At 39.4% G+C, this 17,251-nt stretch overlaps 1 pseudogene; it reads left to right on the top strand.

Moving 5' to 3' along the window:
• The first annotated feature begins 13,474 nt into the window (after window positions 1-13,474).
• On the top strand, window positions 13,475-14,351 carry LOC149242323 (calcium-binding protein KIC pseudogene; annotated as a pseudogene).
• Window positions 14,352-17,251: the final 2,900 nt, after the last annotated feature.

Genomic DNA, 17,251 nt, shown 5'->3' with positions numbered 1-17,251 from the left:
AGTTTTTATATGTTTGGAGCATAGTTTTTTGAAGATTGATTACATAGAGCTAGATTTGTTGCCTATTATGTATTGGAATGGTATCTTTTTTTATTATATGTTGCATTAATGAAATATGAATGCCATGTTTGATTATGCTGCATTGAAACTTGATCTTAATGCAAACCATGAGTGTTATACATTGAGAGTTGTGTGTTACTAGTTACGAATAAAGTATTGAAAATAAGCGATCAACCCTCAACTTAAGAATTGATACATATTTATCAGCAGACATAAGCTACTATAGATGAGGGCTTGGATCTCGATCTTCTACTTTATTGACTTGTTTATGGTTGTTACGACTAGGTCAATAAACTCTCGGATAAGATGCTTGTGGATGTTTTAAAACCAACACCCTCATGGTCCCACTCCAAGTCAGGTGTCGGGGACTCTCACCTCACTCATTTTGTGTCCTTCTCCAAAACCCGACCTCTGACTGGTGACCCACAAGAGTCAGAGTCAGAGATCAACTCTCTTTTCCATTATCTTCTTGCATTTCACGCCAAAGAAAAATAAACAGGGTAGTTAAATAAGATTAAACTGACTTATTAATAATGTAAAAAAATGATTGGATTTAGGTAACATGATCAACAAGATTCAATTTTAACAAATATTTGAAGACTTAATTTGATGATGTAATTTTTTTTATAAATTACTGCAGGAAAATGGAGAAAAAGTCTTTTATGTATCAAAAACAAACAAGTGATTAAAAAGGGCATAAAAAGACAAATATTGAAACTAATGTCATCCTTGGGTAGGAAGAACAACAATAATTAAATTATGTTTTCATTCCAAAATCATTGATCCTCATTTAAAAATATACACAACCCGAATATGTTGAGTAGTCCAATTATATAAGTTTAATTAGTGAATTATTTAAATTCATTTTCAAATAACATCATTTCTAACTTAATTATTTTTAACAACTTCTTTGAATTTATTAATTTATTTTAATATAAAATATAATTGAAATAAAAACATAATTGAAATTTTAAATATATAAATTTTCAATGAAGTTTCTTAATTTGAAATAAATAATTCCATCTTAGCACATATTATTTCACTCAAATAAACTAGAAATTATAAAACCTATATGAACACAGTTCATATTTACAAATAAGCAATGGCATGCCACCACATGGTTCTTGTTCAATATAGGAATAGAATGACATGACTTATATGGTCATGTAGCACCAATATGGTGCCTAACATCCCTTTTTCATTATACAAGAATATTACAAGTTATGATGCCACAAGAGGGGAGCTCGATCACCTCCTATAACTCATTATAATGTACAAAGATCTCAAGGCAAGTCACTTTCTAAACTACATCCTCCTTCACACGAACCAACCTCCTTCTGCATCCATAGTTTTACCCCCTACAAGTCTGTCCACAAGTTTGGTCACTTAGTCAAATCTATGACTTGCTATCAAATATATGACTTGCACTACAATAACCCCAAAAGATAATTGTAGACGACTTGTTGACTATGCTTGTTATCTTCATCCATTCATTATGTTTAGCTTGTCTAAGTCCATCATGTTTATACATGTCGTTACCTAGCTTGGAAAGGTCGTGTTGAACTCAAACCGACTCATCCATTGCATGCACATTGGTTAACTTAGTCATGCTAAGACCATCTCCTTATCCCATCATCTAGGTCATCCATTCCCTAAACATTCATTGTGTAAGTCAGCCTTGTGTGCACACCTGGCATCCAACCATTTGCAATGCCTTTATCCATAAGTCATGGCAAATAAGTCACCTTGGGTCTGCATGCCCAACTCGTTTGTCCAAGTTGTCTTTGTGAGTACATGCTTGAGAAAAAATTGCCTAAGGGAGTCCACCCAATGAGTGTGTTGTCACTCATTACTTTATAAAGTTATCAGTTGCCCAGAGTGTAGAAAAGCAGTGAAGGTTGAAGCCATTTCCCAAGCCACATGAGATATCAGAGCTTAATCAGACCCTATCCATTGCGTAGTGCTCAGAAAGAGCTTTCCAACGGTATATGGAAGTTCGAAAATGGATTTTTGCATCATATGGTATGGCATGTTGAAGTTACCCATGGAAAGCTAGAAGACAAGGAGGAAAGGACCAAATACAAAGGAAAATAACATATCGTAGGACCATTAGCCAATCGCAATCACAAATTGGCTATTAGCGGGTCCAAGAACAGATGTTTATCGCATATCGGAGGTCAGGGGCAGCCCTGCATCCTGCAGGTCCTGCATACCGCATCCCGTAATATTGCTATATCGCAGTCCCAGGAACCCACATCTCGGAACATCGCAGTGGCGCACACTCCAAAACCTTGTGTTATCGCTGATTTGCGATATAATGTTAAATCGTCAGGGATCACCGAAAATTATTAATAAAGGAAATGCATGCAAAAACAAGGACAGGCAGGCCCTTTCTCTCTCCTCCATGTGGTAGTACGGTTTATTGAAGGTCGGGGGCCCCGGACAGAGTGAATCCTGCAATCCCGCGATATCGACAATTAGCGGAGTAAAGGGGCTACCACTTTAAAAACCTTGTGATCTCGCCGATTTGCGATATAGTGTTAAATCACCAGGGAGGGGCCGATTCTATTTAACAAAGGAATTCACGAAAAAGCCAAGGCCGGGTGGGCAATTTTCTCTCTCCTCCAAGGGGCCATGTGGCACAATCCCATTGGCCTGTATGTATGACATGGCAGCTGACATCATCAATGATGTGGCAGTACGGAGGACACGTGGCATTCAAATTTAGCATTTTCAGGGGTCCTATAGGGGCATTTTCGGGTGACACGTGTCACCACTCACAGGGTGACACATGGCAGTGATGACGTCACCCCCTGCAGATCGACAATCAGCGATCACACATAGCAAAGTCTCTCTTTTGCCCAAGTTCCTTTCAGGCTTGCGATTGCGATAAGCGGGGATCCTTCCGGACGCGATATATTTTGTGATCTGACCTATAAATCCCCCACATCTGGATAGTCGCCCAGTGATGAGAAAGAAAGTAAAAGTGCTTTCCCCTCCTGCAGTGTAATTGCGATACACTAGATGGGCTCGACCTCGCGGATTGGTGATCACGGGGTTCATGGGGAAATGACAGTGGCAACCCTTTGAAAACGTTGAAGTGCGGGATTTCATATAACAAATGAAAGAATCCCTCGGACAGGAGCCTAAAGGCCTTAGCGTCCGAGGACTTAGTGTAGAAATTTTGAATAATATAACACTTATTCACAGAGATTATCCTGATTATACACTATTTGCGGAATGCATGCATAATACATAACCTCCTCTACATTGATCATCAATTTGCAGAATCAAAACATTCGCATGCGCACATTGAAACACATCAATAACACATATCAACACAGTGTGTAACCGGGGAAAGCATATAGCTGAAAACCCCCAACTATCTGTATATTATAATGATAGGGAACATGTAACAATACATAGTACAATACTCCTCACAAGTACTCAGTACTATCTCCACCTGTTACACACAAACTAGCTCAGATCTGAATCAAGTCAAAGGTTCAAATCTCCTCCGCTGTCTGCCTACCTCTACTACGCAATCCAATGCAAGAATAGGAATGATCCAAGCTCGTTTTCCTTGGCTTGTACTGCGCAATCCTCATTGACAATCTCCATCAATGATTGTGCAAATCTCATGCACAGCTATAGTCACAACTGATAGTAGTCTCCACCTCTAACACCTATCTCCACTGAACTGTCCATGCACTGAGTTAACTGATGTATTATTTAGTTGCTTTATGAGTTAATAATTATTGAATTAATTAACAATTAATTCACATCACTCATCACTAGTGTATTCTGCATTTAGACTAAATACAACTAGTTCAACCAAGTCAAATTGAACACAACTCCATCAACTCCTCAATCAACTCCGCCAAACTCAATCACTTGAGTTCTAACTAAAGTCCATCATGCAATAGCTCAACTGACCCATAAGAAAAGTGTATTTCCTTTTGGAAGTTGCATGTGCCACATCTGTAGCTCAAACTGAAGTGCTCCAAGAGGATAAGATAATGTTTATAGTTCAAATATTATTATGAGCTAATAATATTCAACTGTTCTATTTTTAACCTGGCAGTCTAAAATAGAAGTCCATCTATTTTTACCAACATGACCAATCATCCACAAATAGCATCTTGCAACTCATAGACCATGATCCATATGTCTAAAAATAGACATAGTCTAAAAATAGACTTTGCGCCAAAAATAGCCTGCGGGCCCACTTAGTGAAGGCGACTCCTTTCCACTAAGCTCCATTATCTTGTTGCATTTTCAACACTCCCTCTCAACAAGATATGGATTATCAGCAACCCCTATCTTGCCTCGGTGGCATTCAAATTTTCTCCTGGTGAGCGCCTTTGTCAAGATATCAGCGTCCTGATCCTCCGTTGGAATGTATGAAAGTAACATGATTCTCCGCTGCACACAATCTCTTATATGATGGTACCTGATGTCGATGTGCTTGGATCTATCATGAAATACTGGATTAGCTGAGATTTTAATGCAACTCTGGTTATCACAATAAATCACTGTAGGCTCCAAGTTTGACCCGAACAACCCGACCAAGATCTTCCTCATCCATATAGCCTTGCATGCAGCCAAACTTGCTGCCATATACTTGGCCTCTGCTGAACTGAGTGCCACAGATCTCTGCTTCCTGCTGTACCAAGAAATTGATGTCGACCCGATACTGAAAATCCCTCCAGATGTGCTCTTTCTGTCCATTGGGCTCCGTGCCCAATCTGCATCCGTGAAGGCACATAGCTTCACCTCATCCTCCTGTATGTACCACAATCCATATCCCAATGTGCCTTTGAGATAACGCAATACATGCTTGCCTACCTTCTAGAAGAGCTTGGTTGGCTTAATCATAGCTTGTGAAAGCTGGTTAACAGCATAGCATATATCGGGTCGTGTATTGACCAGATACATAAGCGACCCCACCAACTGTCGATAAATAGTGGCATCCACTACCTCCGTTGAAGTGGCATCCTCCTTCCTCCAACCTCCAGGAAGAGGAGTATCAACAGGCTTGCAGCCATGCATGTTGAACTTCTCCAGTATCTCCCGAGCATACTTACCCTGAGAAACAATAGTCCATCATTGCGCTGCCAAATTTCCAAACCCAGGAAATAATGAAGGAGGCCCAAGTCCTTCATCTCAAACTCCCTAGCAAGATCCTCCTTACATGAAAGTATCAACAACTCATCTCCTGTCAAAATCAAATCATCTACATAAAGTACAATGATAAGCAACTTACCCTCCACCACAATCTGGTATAGGTTAGGATCCGCCTCACTCTTGGAGAATCCAAGTCCGGTGAAATAACTGTCTATCTGTGTGTACCAAGCACGTGGTGCTTGTTTCAACCCATACAGCGCTTTCTTGAGCCTGCACATATGCGACTCGCTGCTGAAGATCTCGAAACCTTCGGGCTACTCTATGTACACCTCCTCCTCAATGACTCCGTTGAGGAACGCAGTCTTCACATCCATCTGATGAATGTGCCACCCCATCTGCGCTGAGAGAGAAAGAATCGTCCATATGGAAGAATACCTTGCGACAGGTGCAAAGGTCTCCTCATAATCGATCCCCTCTATATGTGAAAAGCCTCAGACAACAAACCTTGCCTTGTACTTCTCCACACTCCTGTCAGCTGCCTGCTTCACTTTGTAGATCCATCTAGAACCTACCACTGATTTCCCCTCTGGTCTTGGGACAATCTCCCATGCACTGTTTCTGATAACCGAATCATACTCTTCCACCATGGCATCTACCCATGCGGGATTCTCCACAGCTTCCTCGAAAGAGGATGGCTCAGTCAAGACACATTTGCTCACAAGAGCCATGTATCTAGTGTACCGATCAGGTGACTGTCTTTGTCTGCGTTGTCCTGTAGGTGGTCCTACAACCTTCTCTGCATCTTGAGCCAGTCGCTCAACTTCTGTAGTGCGCTTTCACCCTCTGATGGTTGGTGCTGCATGAGTGGTCTCTTCCACTCCATGAACTTCATCTTGTGGCTGATCCACATCCTGGAGCTCATCCTTAGTAACTAATAGCTCCTCATCTGCATGCAAGTGTGGCTCCCTCTCAAGCGAACACTTCATGGCTTTCTCCTCTTGAAATTTGATATCCCGTCGCACAACAGTCTTGCGACTGTCTGGAAAATACACACGATAGTTGTGGGGCGTATCAATGTACCCCACAAATATCCCAACCTCTGCGGTCGGCTCCAGCTTCTTCCTGGCATCCTTCGTCACATGCATGTAAACGTTAGAACCAAAAATCCTCAAATGGGAAATATCAGGCCTCTTACCAGAATAAGCCTCCTCGGGTGTACTCATGCCAAGTATCCTGTGAGGACAACGGTTCTGCACATATACTGCAGTATTGCATGCTTCTGCCCACAAGTGAAGGGGTAGGCCCTGATCATGCAACATCGCCTGTGTAGCACCCACGATCATTTTGTTCTTCCACTCAGCAACCCTGTTCTGCTGTGGGTTATGGGGAGCTATGAGCTCTCTTCGAATCCCTTCTGCGCTACAGAAGTCCTTGAACTCGCCAGAGATGAATTCACCACCATTCTCACTCCTAAGAGCCTTCACCTTCTTCCCCGATTCCTTCTCGACCAGTGCTTTGAACTCACAGAACTTTGAGTGTGTCTCGCTCTTCTTCTACATGAAGAAGATCGAGCACTTCCGAGAGAAATCATCAACAAAGATCACATAGTACCTGTGCTTTTCTGTCGAAGCTACTAAGAAAGGCCCACACACGTCTGTGTGAATTCTCTCAAGGATCGTCGTGGTGCGACTATCCTTCTCGTGAAAGGTGGCTTTCACAAATTTTCCCAAAGTACACCCCTTGCACTGATCTGACTGCGCAAGAGTGCCTTTAGGAAGCCCAGTAGTAATTTGCTGCAGTATCTTCAAGGCTCCATGGTGAAGGTGGCCCAATCTCCTGTGCCACAGCTTGCCATCATCCCAGCGCACCAATCCTTCTACCTTGCATGCCATTGCTGCACAGCCATCTACATGTAACTGATAAAGGTTCCTGACTTGAACCCCTATCTTCCAGGTTTCTCCAATTGTCTTACTGCGCAGGAAAGCCTTTCCCTCGCTGAAAACAACATCATATCCCTTGTCTTCTAACATCGCCACAGAGATAAGATTCTTCTTCAATCCTGGAACATGCATCACTTCCTTCAATACGAAGGGTTTACCAGACTCCCTCTCAAAGGAAATGGTACCGATACTGGTCGCACTGTATCTACCATCATCACCCATCTCGATGTGCACTCCAAGATCTTTCTCCTCTAGATCAGAAAACAAATCTCAATCTCCTGTCATGTGAAAAGACGCACCACTATCCAAGAACCATACCAATCCCATCACACTTGATACCAAGCATGCGATCAATGAAAAATCCATCTCAAACTACGAGGCTAAGGCCTCTCCCACTGCAGATCCAGCAGCTTGCTTATTTTTCTTCTTCTGCGGACAATTTGTGGCATAATGTCCGTGCCGGTGACAGTGAAAGCACTTCACCTTGGACATGTCTTGCTTCTTACCTTTCGCACCGGAATGAGAAGCTTTCTTGTTCTTCCCCTTCTTTGCTTTGGCAGCCAAAGCGCAATTTTCTTCATCAGGTGCCTTTGATGAAGATCTGTCCCTGGTATTCCGCCTGATCTCCTCTTGCCCAAGATCTGACCAAAGTCTCTCCCATCCTGGAAATTTCTCCCGACCATTGACAGAGTCCTGATAGGAATGCCAACTCTTCGGAAGACCAAGGAGAGCCAAGCTCAACAAGTCCTCATCATCGACAGTCACCCCCAAACTTCCCAACTCATCCCGACATTGAGTGAACTTCGTGAGATACTTGGGCATACTGTCTCCTTTCTCACACTTAATGTTTCTAAGTTTATCCTTGAGTGCCAACTTCCTCTGGTCGCTCTTGCTTTGGAATAGATTTGTCAACGCTTTCCACATCAAGTATGGAGAAGCCTTTCCATGCAAGCTAGACACAATGTGATCCTTCACGCCCTCCAATAGAATCCTTCGACACTTTACTGTCTTCTTTTGCCAAACCTCAACGTGAGCAGCATCAGTAGGCTTTGGGACCTCAGCCTCTATGAACTCCTTCAGCCCATTGTCATCTAACACCGCCTCCATCCTGTCTTTCCATGCAATATAATTCGAGCTGCCCTCAAGAGCATACTCCAATCGCAATCCGTTGAAAGACATTTCAACTTTGACACTAAGAAAACACTGCTGCAAATTCAAATTCCACCAACCCAAAACTCAACCGCTTCTGATCTAAAATTCGTGAGAACAAAGTATTTCTCGTACAGAGATTGACTGTATGGGATTTTATCGGATATCTTACCTTCCAAAGGAAGGATGAATCCAAAGGCTACCTGGCCCGATTACGGACTTTGCCTGAAGAAATAAAATGTAACCACTCTCTGAATAATAGATCTGATGATCAACTCTGCTCCGATACCATGTAGAAATCTTGAATAATATAACACTTATTCACATAGATTATCCTGATTATACACTATTTGCGGAATGCATGCATAATAGATAACCTCCTCTACGTTGATCATCAATTTGTAGAATCAAAACATTCGCATGTGCACATTGAAACACATTAATAACACATATCAACACAGTATGTAACCGGGGAAAGCATACAGCTGAAAACCCCCAACTATCTGTATATTATAATGATAGAGAACATGTAACAATACATAGTACAATACTCCTCACAAGTACTTAATACTATCTCCACCTGTTACACAAAAACTAGCTCAGATCTGAATCAAGTCACAGGTTCAAATCTCCTCCGCTGTCTGCCTGCCTCTACTACGCAATCCAATGCAAGAATAGGAATGATCCAAGCTCGTTTTCCTTGGCTTGTACTGCGCAATCCTCATTGGTAATCTCCATCAATGATTGTGCAAATCTCATGCACAACTATAGTCACAACTGATAGTAGTCTCCACCTCTAACACCTGTCTCCACTGAACTGTCCATGCACTGAGTTAACTGATGTATTCTTTAGTTGCTTTATGAGTTAATAATTAGTGAATTAATTAACAATTAATTCACATCACTCATCACTAGTGTATTATGTAGTTAGACTAAATACAACTAGTTCAAACAAGTCAAACTGAACACAACTCCATCAACTCCTCAATCAACTCCACCAAACTCAATCACTTGAGTTCTAACTGAAGTCCATCATTGAATAGCTCAACTGACCCATAAGAAAAGCGTATTTCCTTCTGGAAGTTGCATGTGCCACAATCGTAGCTCGAACTGAAGTGCTCCAAGAGGATAAGATAATGTTTATAGTCCAAATATTATTATGAGCTAATAATATTCGACTGTTCTATTTTTAGCCCGACAGTCTAAAAATAGACTCCGCCCATATGTCTAAAAATAGAAGTCCATCTATTTTTACCAACATGACCAATCATCCACAAATAGCATCTTGCAACTCATAGACCATGATCCATATGTCTAGAAATAGACATAGTCTAAAAATAGACTTTGAGCCAAAAATAGCCTGCGGGCCCACTTAGTGAAGGCAACTCCTTTCCACTAAGCTCCATCATCTTGTTGCATTTTCAACACTTAGCAGTTGGTCGCAACCCCTGGTCATATGAAGGAAATAGTAGAAAGGGGCTATACCAAAAGGGCCTTAAGAGGAAATCAGAACGCGTCTGTTTCGTAATATTTCAGTGATAAAGGCCCGCACCCGAAGGACTTCTTGTTACATCGTAAACGCATCCCCAGGTAGACCAAGAGCATGATACAAAGCTTTTAAAGACGGATGGGTCAGAAGCTCCAACATTGAATAAGAGTATGGTGTGGTGGTGTACCAATATGGGGGGCTCAGGAGTGCTTAATGATTCAGCATGGGACTCCACTTGACTTTAGAGAAAGAACTAATCAAACAATTAAGGTAGAATGAACGAAAACCGACTGACCTGCAGAGGGACGCACACGAAAAATACATGGCTTGACCAGAGGCCATTCACAGGAACAACAGAAGGGACACTTCCTCCATCATCCTCTAGTTTTACTTTTAGCTCAATAATTTCCATTTATTTCTAAGAATGGATCGAATCCCAATTGTAATCGTTTTGGGAAACGATGTTTTACACAGGCTGAGATGGCTAGTCTAGCAGGACAGATTAAGGCCATTTTGTAACTATAACCCAATCTCCCCTCTTCTTATAAATAGGGGAAAGAAACACTTATTCAAGGTTCAGGAATTTCGCACCCGCAGGGTCTGAATTTTGAGATGCCACTTTTGGTTCTATTTGCTTATTCATGGGGGACTTGAATGAAGTTGTGTTGAATGTTATGGACTGGTTATTTGGACCCTCTAAGTATTAATGAAACTTCCCTGGTGATTCCAAGCATAATCAATGTGCAACATGTTTCCTCTTGGTAAATCTCATTTCATTTTTGTTTTCCCATTTCTGAAATAGTGTAATGAAGCTATTGGTTTCTTATTGATTTATGGATTTATCTAGGCTACTAAATAGAGAACAGTACCAGAGTTATATTACAGATTTACTTGTGTTATTCAATAGCCTACAATACCTGTAGTAATTGCAGATTTATTGGTGTTATTGGATTAACCTAAAGTACCCGTGTGAGCCCAGATTTACTCATGTTATTTGGTACTAATGATACCCATGTTATATCTGGCATGAAACCTTAATTAACATACCCTTGTTTCTGCCATTTCACCTCGTTCCTCTTACATATTTCTGCTGGAACATGGTCGTTGAGGATTATGTTTGTTTACAACCCTATGCATCTATTTCCCTCCTTTCCACCATCACTACAAATTCAGTATTAAGTTGTCTCATTGTTGTGTGTCGGCCACCAGAAGAAGACATTTCTCTTTGAGATTTCCCCAATATACCCCCCGCATTTGGATCCATGTGTTGGCTTGAGTCTACCTTAATGAAGGCCTATTGAACCAAGCCCCTTTTATTATCTTTTTATTACGTGACAATTGGAGTGCTGCAATGATCTGTTGCTGAATGTTAGTTTTGATGTGCTAATTTCAACTTCAAATTTATAAAATTATGCTTGTCAATTGCTTCATCTGCAGGGTTCTCTTATGTTGTTTGTGATTGGAAACAGGGAAATTTTATGTCAATTTTTATGTGAATCATGAGCAGAATAGCATGAAAGTAGAGTGCTAAACAAAAGTAAGCAAATGAACATCAAACCATCAAGAAAAACACTTAACACAATGTTTTGATAAAGGAGTTCACCCCTATCTCCTTGGTCTAGCTTCCATGGCTTGGGCCTCTGTATTTGCTCAAAATGGAAAAAAAAAATAGAGTTTACAATGCTCTACAGCGCCTGAAACTTGCTTCAATGGACTCAGAGCATGCAAAAACCCCTAAGATGACTCTTCAAGCTCTGCAAATGGACTACAACTCCTTATGGGCTTAACCTCCTCTCCTGGTGGCCATAGGCTTCAGTAAACTTCAACGTGGAAAAATCACGTACAAAAGTGCCTCATTGCCTCTGAAACCTATTCCATTGTGTTCAGAATGTCAGAATAATCTAGGAACACCTTTTTCTGATCCTCATTTGGTCAATTTTTGCCAAAGTTACGAGAGAAACAGTTTCCCTAGAAAACGTCATAAAAAACTAGAGGAACTCCAGTTAAGGTTGCCAAATCTGGAGAAACCTCTGAATTTGGTAGTAGCACCAAACATTTCGCCGAATTAACTCCAATTTAATTAAAGACTAACTATGGATTAATTAAAGGTTAATGGCAGATTAGCGCTAATTATGCATTTAGCCTAACCGTTACCCCGACGGTCTTTATGGAGGCAGTCACATATACTGGAGATTTCGGGGTTATGGTCAGTTAACCCGCGCGGTTTAGGGTGACCGTTGAATACAAACCCGTAACTGTCGACGGAGCGTTCACATATCACAGTGAATGTTAGTGGTTGTGGGTATTGCAGTCCGTCGGATATAACATTAGCCGTAACATTTCCCGGAGCGTTCACATGTGACATACAATGTTGTGGTTTTTGCTACAACGTCGCTGGACTTGCAAACCATAGTCGTGACCGCCGTTTTTTGTTGGAGTCACATGGGGAGCGCTGGCCCTCCTAACTGCCAATTCACACAACATTAAACTTTAAATATATGTGCAACACTATATGGTTAAGAACCAATGATTAGTGGAGATGATTATGAGCCTGGAGTTGTGGAGGGGAGGTCACGGGGTTGAACCCCGGGGCCTCCATAAAATTTTAATACATCATTGTAGGGGCACATGGCAGCGTCCGGGCTTGCCACATGTCACCTTCCCATTGGTCCAACTTGACCACAATTCCCAATAATAAGATGCCACTTGGTGCAATATGACTCGTCCACCTATACATGAATATTCCAAAGAATGTTCCAAAGAATATTCTCTTTGCTAACTGGGCTATATGGATGCCCAATCAACATCCTAGTCAACCTTTGCCAAAATTTTCCTTGTTTGGTGAAACAGTCAGTGGGCTCTAACTTCCTCATATGAACTCTGTTTTGAATGAAACAAGTTGCGTTGGGATCGTTTTGATGAGATGGACGCGGTTGTTCAGGTTTCATACGATTTTGAGCACTTTGATTTTTGAGCTAATGTTTCCCCCTAATCCAGATTTCGATCATGCGAAAACCCTCTGACAGATAATTTTCTATGCACTCATCTATTTAAGATGTCCTAGGCATTGGTCTACAATCAACCTAGAAACTGTCTCTAAGAAGCTTTCTCTGTCTCGCGAAGTACTTGTGCTCCAGATGCCATTTGAAGCCACAATAGAATGTGCTCCACGATCGCCATCCACAACTACTTGTACTCTAAGGCAACTCGACCCCAAGTTTAGATCATTCACTTCATCAAAGCATATAAGTCTTGGCACACCATCCTATCAAGTCTCTAGCCAGTTCAACCCAACTTCTTTGGTGTGTCTATCTTAGACTCATCCAGAAAGCATCTTACTTGGAGGAGCGCTTAAATTTTGTTTGGATCATCTTACTAACTAGTCAATACCTCGATCCAAACATTGTGTTGCCACATGCCAATATAAATCTTTGTCTCACAACTTGTCAACAAGCCAAGCCAAATTTACCTTCCACCTTCCCATGACCCAAGGCATCTTGGTCTACCAAACCATCCATACACGTTGCCGCAAAAAGAAGTGGCCCACGTGCCCTTACCTAAGGGATCTTACACCTACCTTTCCATCCAAACATTGATCATGGAATCCGCTAATGTTGTGAGAAAACCCCAAATTCTCATGTGACTATCTTCAAACTCCCACTTAACGATTCTCCAAATTTTCTCGTGGAAAATGAAGAGCATATACTTTTACTGGTCATAAGAACCCACGTGAACCCCACTTCTACCCAGATCTGACCATGTTAAACCCTATTATAAAGTTCTCTCAAATCTTGACAACAAGTGTGGATGCCTAGGAATGATGGGTGGAACCATCCCTACAAGCCTGGAATTTTCCAGGTTCCATCCCAACCTTTGATAATGCTGAACAGTCAGTGGGGGATTTGGTTGGTACTTAAATTTCCTTGTGCTCTCTTGCACACACAATTTCTCTTATTTTTATCAATTGACCGGAGTTTTACGCAATCCTCCTCCTGACGGCTTCGACGAAAGTCCCAACTTTGTCATTACAATAGAAAATTCTTGAGAACTTAACTTTCACCAACAAGGAACTCCATGACAACTCTGGATCAGCTGGACTGCGTCCTGGCACTTTCCTCGCCATTTCTTCTGCCGCATAATTTATGCCTTGCCTGGCCGCGCACGTCGGCCATGGAAGCTTATTTATATAATACGCCCCCGCTGTTTCTCTGCAATTCAAGCTTTAATCCTTTCCCTTCGTTGAAGACACACTTAGGGTTTCAATTAGGGTTTCGGCATTCACAATAATGGCGGATTTCGAGGATTTCCTGCCAATTATGGCGGAGAAATTGGGAGAGCACGATTTCATGGCGGAGCTGTGTAAAGGGTTTCGTCTTCTGGCAGATCCCCGGCTGGGCCTGATAACTTTGGAAAGCTTGAAAAGAAATTCGGCTCTGTTAGGGTTGGATTCCCTGACAGATTCAGAGCTGCGGTCGATGATGGAGGAGGGGGATTTAGACGGCGACGGGGCTCTGAATGAACATGAATTCTGCGTTCTAATGATCAGACTCATGAAGCTGATAAATGGCGAAACAAAGCCCTGGTAAATGATTTTGAAGAAATCCCAAGGAAAAACTAATAGATGTTTTTTTTATAAAAGGATTTCAGGTATTCATTGGGTGTGCGTGACAGATCTGGTGTAGTGTATGGATGTATGAAATTTTTGTTAACAAACCATGGATGTAAAGGGCTTTTAATGATGCAATTTATTAGTGTTTAATGCAAATGGATTGGCCCAAGTCATATTTCTTTACTTTCTTGCAATGCTGAGGTTATTTAGATTAATTTAAAATTGAAACCATTTTTAAGATTAGCTTTGTCGAGGCAGGATTGATTACAGTAATTATATAATAATATAAATTATAATGTTTAATTTTGAAAAATATATATATTTTTTAATATTATAAAAAGGAAGAATTTCAATATATTAATTTCAGATTTCTAGTGTTTTATTTATTTAGCTTTGTCGAGGCAGGATTGATTACAGTAATGGACTGGTCTCTAGATTGCATATAATAACATAAATTATAATGTTTAATTTTGAAAAATATATATATTTTTTAATATTATAAAAAGGAAGAATTTCGATATATTTATTTCAGATTTCTAGTGTTTTATTTATTTTTATCTAACAGATCAAATTTTTATCAATTATAATTGGAGTAGGGAACCCATTTTATAACTAATTTTTTTCATACATGAATAAAGTAATTTAAATTTAATATTTGTTATATTTTTATTTTCCATTGTGAAAAAAAATGTGTAACTTATTTTATTTTTAATATATATATATATATATCAAATAGTTCAATATCCATGTTGAGTATTTATTTAAACATATATACATATGATTGTGATAATTAACGTCTACTAAGACCAATGTGGTCTATAGGACCTTAAGAAATTAAGAGATTAATTGTGACTCTTTAATATGTTATTTCTATTATAAAAAAGATGGGAAAGAAACATTCCTAGATCACTATAGTTTCACTGACCTAAGTCAAGAAGGTTGGTAGTGGGGCAAATATTTTGGAAATGATAATGAATGTGAGTAAAAGTCGGGTAGTCCAAGAGAAAATGGTTTTCATTTTCAACCCTCTTAGTATCACAAAGGTGAAAAATTCTTTTGTCCCGAGGTGTTTTAAGAATAAACCAACATTTGCTTTCACTTTGAAGCTCATGAGAATTAGTTCTTATCTTCACAATGTTCATTTTCTTCTTAGCATTGGTCAAGACAAAAATATAATTTTGGTTAGCAAGAGTGAGGTTGATCACCTCTTTATAATACCTTAGCTTCTTTTTTCCCTCTAACTCTTAGCATCCCACAACCTATCCTTAAATTTGGAAGTAATAGTATTTTTATTATTATCCTTATTCTCCAAGATTATCTTCTCCTTTATCCTCCAATGGTCAAGCTAAGACTGGACATCTTTATGTCAACCTCACTTGAGCTAGAGGTGGGGGTTTTGGCTAAAGTTAGAAGCAATTTTGAGGAACCTCTTGCCTTACATGTTGTAAAGCTTCTTCTTATACATCAAATACCTAAACATACCCATGCTTTTTAGTGGGGGAAAGGCTAGCCTCAATCAAGAGGATAGGATATAGAGTATTTCCTTTAATCTTAAGGATGTAGGTTATAAATTCCTTTTGGACTACAATTCTCTACATATATTGGAAGGAATGGAACCCTCCCCACCCAAATTCAGTTGTTGCAAGTGACATGAAACTTCTTGAGGTGAGAATCCAACAATACAATTTAAATCTAAATTGTGATTTTTTATTATTTAAAATGCACTTTTGAATGTATTTAGGATTATGCACCCTAAAAAATCCTTGAAGCACTCAACTTTGCAAATTAAGCAACTTATAATTATGATTCTTAAAAATCTCTAAGTGCCTAGAAAAAATGCACAAAGAAGAGTCATTTAATCTATTAGTTAAACTAAGCATGCATGTGTGTGTGTCTGGAGAGAGAGAGAGAGAGAGAGCTTGTTCTATTAATAGATTCAAAGTTAAGATGGAACCTATTAATGGAACAAGAAATCTCTCTCTCTCTCTCTCTCTCTATATATATATATAGTTGATGTAAACTTAAGATGGAAATTGAAGAGTTTTATTTATGATCCACATTGATTTTTCTTGTGATTACTATTTTATAATTTGTTAATGACGTTATGGGACATCTCCCTCATATTGTGTTGTAGAGCCTCGTCTCAATAAAATACTTCAATGTTCACCTTAACATAAATTTTACATCTTCATATATAGAAAAATAAAGTAATTGAAAGTAAAAAAATTGTAATTTAGTCCATAACTAGTTATTTTTTTAGTGTGAGGGAGATGTGTAATTCCTTTTGAAGTGATACACGGCATTTAAATAAGATTGATATTCCACTTCATTAAGAAGGAGATGCTTACTCAACATAGAGTTCACATATGGTAATTGAGAAAGCAATATATTTTAACAAAAATATATTTATGTATGAGGCATAAATAAAATATTTGATTTACATATTAAGTAGCATAAATTTATACCTACTTTATATAAAGAAAAAATAATTAGAAGTAAAAAAATTCTTATATTTTTACTTTCCATATGAGAGAGACGTATAATTTATTCACTATATAAAAAATATTTCAATGCATGCAAATTTCAATGTACTCATAGAGAGAGAGAGGTGGTAGTTGGGAGAGTTCTTATAATATGGATATAAACATTTAAATGTAGATAGTATGGGCCATAAACAAAATATTTCGAAGCCTATGTTAACTAAAATATTTGAATGTGAACTATTATTATATAAAGCAACTAAAAATAAATAAAAATTGGTGTGTTTGTGAAAATAAGAAAACATATAATTTCTTATAGCTTAACATGGAGTTGTCTCTCTCTCTCACACACACACATGCATCTAAACTTGAATTTATGGAGCATGAATATATGCAG

This window comes from Pinus tabuliformis, chromosome 8 (genome assembly GCF_031772625.1).
Source record: "Pinus tabuliformis cultivar Carrire ecotype Pingquan chromosome 8, CPIR1, whole genome shotgun sequence".
In the NCBI taxonomy this organism is placed as follows: Eukaryota; Viridiplantae; Streptophyta; class Pinopsida; order Pinales; family Pinaceae; genus Pinus; species Pinus tabuliformis.
Note: the sequence above shows the minus strand (reverse complement) of the source record. Positions and strands in the feature narration are given on the sequence as shown.